The sequence below is a fragment of the Dipodomys spectabilis genome, unplaced genomic scaffold (genome assembly GCF_019054845.1).
Source record: "Dipodomys spectabilis isolate Male_0828 unplaced genomic scaffold, ASM1905484v1 ptg000612l, whole genome shotgun sequence".
In the NCBI taxonomy this organism is placed as follows: domain Eukaryota; kingdom Metazoa; phylum Chordata; class Mammalia; order Rodentia; family Heteromyidae; genus Dipodomys; species Dipodomys spectabilis.
The window spans coordinates 341,937-345,783 of record NW_024871289.1 but is presented as its reverse complement, the minus strand read 5'-3'; positions in this window follow the sequence as shown (position 1 = coordinate 345,783).

Sequence of the window (3,847 nt, the reverse complement as noted above, 5' to 3'; positions counted from 1 at the left end):
ACACCTATAATCCTAGTTACTCAGGAGCCTGAGAGCTGAGGATGGCAGTTCAAGGCAAGCCCCGGGAGACTCTTTCCTCCAATAAACCAGTAGAAAACAGGAAGTGGCAATGTGGCTAAAGCTGTAGAGTGCTTGCAAAGAGCTGAAGAGCACAGGGATAATGTCCAATCCTTGAGTTCAAGCCCCACCACCGACAAAAAAAAAAAGGAAAGAAGTTTGTTCATACAAAATCCTAACATTCTGAGCCTTAGGAAACTTTTCTTCCAGGATCTTATGCTCTTTAGGCAACTATTCCACTACTGAGCTACATCTTAGTACCAATGTTTTTGTTTTTCATTTTAGAATCCATTCATTCCCAAAATGTTTACAATTAACTACTGTCCTCACAGAAGTGAGTGTTTATTCAGAAACTCAACCTTTGGTGGTATGAGGACTCCCCTAGTCTATTTCGTGGTAGGCACTGAGGAAAACTCACAGGACACAATTGCAGACATTTTATAATTACAAAAATTACTCTAAATAGAAATAACATCAACTGCCGGGCACAGGTGGCTTATGCCTATAATCCTAGCTACTCAGGAGGTTGAGATTTGAGGAAGGCGACTCAAGGCTAGCCAGGGAGAAAAGATTGTGAGACTCTTATCTCCAATAAACCTCTAGAAAACTGGAAGTGGTGTTGTGGCTCAAGTGCTTGAGCGTTTGCCTTGAGCACAGGGACAGCAACCAAGCCCAGAGTTCAAGCCCCACAACCGACAAATTAAAAAAAAAATAGAAAAAATAAGAAATAACATCAACTGTCCCGAACTTCTAGGGAGAAATGATATCCTCATTTTCATTCTCACTGTTCATGGCAGATGGTCAAAAACACCAATGTGCTATGCTGAAATGTAAAATTTCAGCACATTTTTTGAAAAAAATCTCATGTTATAAAATCAAAATGTTTCAAATATAGGCAAAGTGAACTTTAAAAAAATATTAAAAATGCTAATGAAACTCCTTGGCTTGGAATGTTTGATTTTTATCTGCAAGGCCTGGGATTTGAACTTAGGGACTGGGTAACTATGTTGCACTGTGGGGGAAAGGGAAGCTCACTGTGCTTGAAGACCAGAAATTCAGGCCTGTTCCATAGGCCTGAATTCATGCCCCAGTCATACTCCTTATATATGTTTTAAAGTTAGGATTGAACTTCCACATACATGTTCAGTCTATATCATGTTTGGTGTGGTTATTCATTGTATTTGTTGTTTTGTTCATTTATTTACCATTTATTTTACCGATTGTAAGAACACATAAACATGTGTGACATTGTTTACATACTATCAAATTGCATCTAGATTCGTAAATTTGTTCTCCATCATGCCTGACACCCAGCACTCTCCCAGAAAAGGAAAACAGGTGTCACACTTGACTTCTTACTCGAGGATGAAATTCTTGGCAGGCACTGAGATCAAGCCCTAGAGGTGGCCAAAATAGCCATACATGGATAGGCAGGTGGTACTATGCCAATAAATGCATATTAGTAGAGAGTGCCAAAGCCGTGTATCTAGTATTCAATGGTATCTACTATGTTCCTACGAAGTCTTAGGCATTTAGACAGCCAAGATATTATGGAGAAAGAACATATAACCGTCCAAGAAAAGTCCAAGAAATATGATAGATCTTTTCAACAGTTGGAAAACACCATCAGAAGGCTTAATCAGAGGATAATGTGTGTAGAGAAGCACCTAGAAACAGAAGTTAATGGTCTAGGAAATTTGTTTAACAGGATCCTAGCAGAGAACTTCCCAAACATGCAAAAAGATAGGCCTATTCAGATACAAGAAGCCTTTAGAACCCCAAATAGACCAGACCAGAATAGGACAACCCAGCATCACATTATAATCTTCACAGGATCAAATCAGACCAAGGAAAAGAACCATAAAGCTGTCAAGGAGAAAAGATCAATCACCTATAAAGGGAAACCAGTAAGGATCACCTCAGATTTCTCAGCAATGACAATCAAAGCAAGAAGAGCCTGGAATGATGTATGGATACCGTAAAGACAAACAACAATCAACCAAGAAAACTGTACTCAGCTAAACTCTCCTTCATAAACGAAGGTCAAATAAAAACCTTCCATAGCAAAGAAAAAATGAAACAATATATCTCCACAAAACCAGCCCTACCAAAGATTCTTAAAGATGTCCTACACATAGAAAACCAACAAGAGCACAAAAAGGCCAAGAAACCGCAGCCAAACTGAGAATCCAAGAACCACAGAACGAACCCAGTTGCCACAGCCCCCAAGAAGGTGGATAAAATGGCAGAAACTCCCAAACACTTCTCAGTTCTATCTCTCAACATTAACGGATTAACTCTCCAATTAAGAGACAGACTGTCTAGTTGGATTAAAAAGCAAGAACCTTCTATCTGCTGCCTTCAGGAGTCACATCTTGCCCATAAAAACAAACACATTTTCAATGTTAAAGGCTGGACCAAATTCTACCAAGCAAACGGCCTCCATAAAAAGGCATGAATTGCAATCCTAATATCAGATAAAATAGAATTCAATTTAAAATAAGTGAGAAGAGTTAAAGAAGGTTGCTACATACTAATTAATGTATCTCTCCTTCAGGAGGATATTACAATTCTAAATATCTGTTCACCAAACGGAGCACCCAAATTTATCCAAGAAACCCAACTTTCCCTCAAATCCCACATAGATCCAAAGACATTAATTGTTTGGGACTTTAACACACCTCTATCCCCACTAGATAGATCAACTTGGCAAAAACTCAACAAAGAACGTGCATATCTAAACAACTGCCCAGATCAAGTAGATTTAACAGACATCTTCCGAAGATTTCACCCAGCAGCACCAGAATACCCGTTTTTCTCAGCAGCATATGGAACATTTTCCAAAATAGACCACATTTTAGGCCACAAAGCAAACTTGTCCAAATTCAGAAACATTGAAGTTATACCTTGCATTCTCTCAGACCACAAGGGATTAAAAGTAGGACTCCACACCAAAAGCCACTAAAGAAAGTCCTGTAACACATGGAGGCTGAACAACACTCTGCTGATAATCATGAGTGCATCATGGAAGATATTAGAAATGAAATTCAAATATTCATGATATTCAACAAAAATGAGCACACAAATTACCAACTCCTCTGGGACACCGCACAGGTAGTACTCAGAGGCAAGTTTATAGCTCTGATTTCCTACATCAACATATTGGAGAGATCTGAAACCAACAATTTAATGAGACATCTGAGCCTCCTTTAGAAAGAGCAGCAGAATAAACCCCAACCCAATGGAGAGAGAGAAATAATTGAAATTAAATCAGAATTGAATGAATTAGAATCCAAAAGAGCCATATAAAGAATCAACAAAACAAACAGCTGGTTCTTCGAAAAAATTAACAAAATTGACAGACCCTTAGCAAATCTTTTCAGAAAAACAAAAGAACATACCCAAATAAATGAACTCAGAGATGAGAATAGAAACATCACCAGAGAAACCACCAAGATTCAGAATATTATAAGGAAATACTTCTCAAAACTTTATGCTAATAAGTTTGATAACTTGGCAGAAATGGACCTTTTCCTAGCAAATACTGACATGCCAAAACTAAACCAAGATTAGTTAAATCACCTTAACAGGCCCATATCAAGCACTGAAATATAAACAGTAATAAGAGATCTCTCATCTTAGAAAAGTCCAGGTCCAGATGGTTTCACAGCGGACTTCTACAAGGTCATCAAAGCAGAGCTCACATTAATACCCCTCGAAATCTTCAATGAAAGTGAAAGACGAAGTTCACTACGGAACTCATTCTATGAAGCCATCATAACCCTCATCT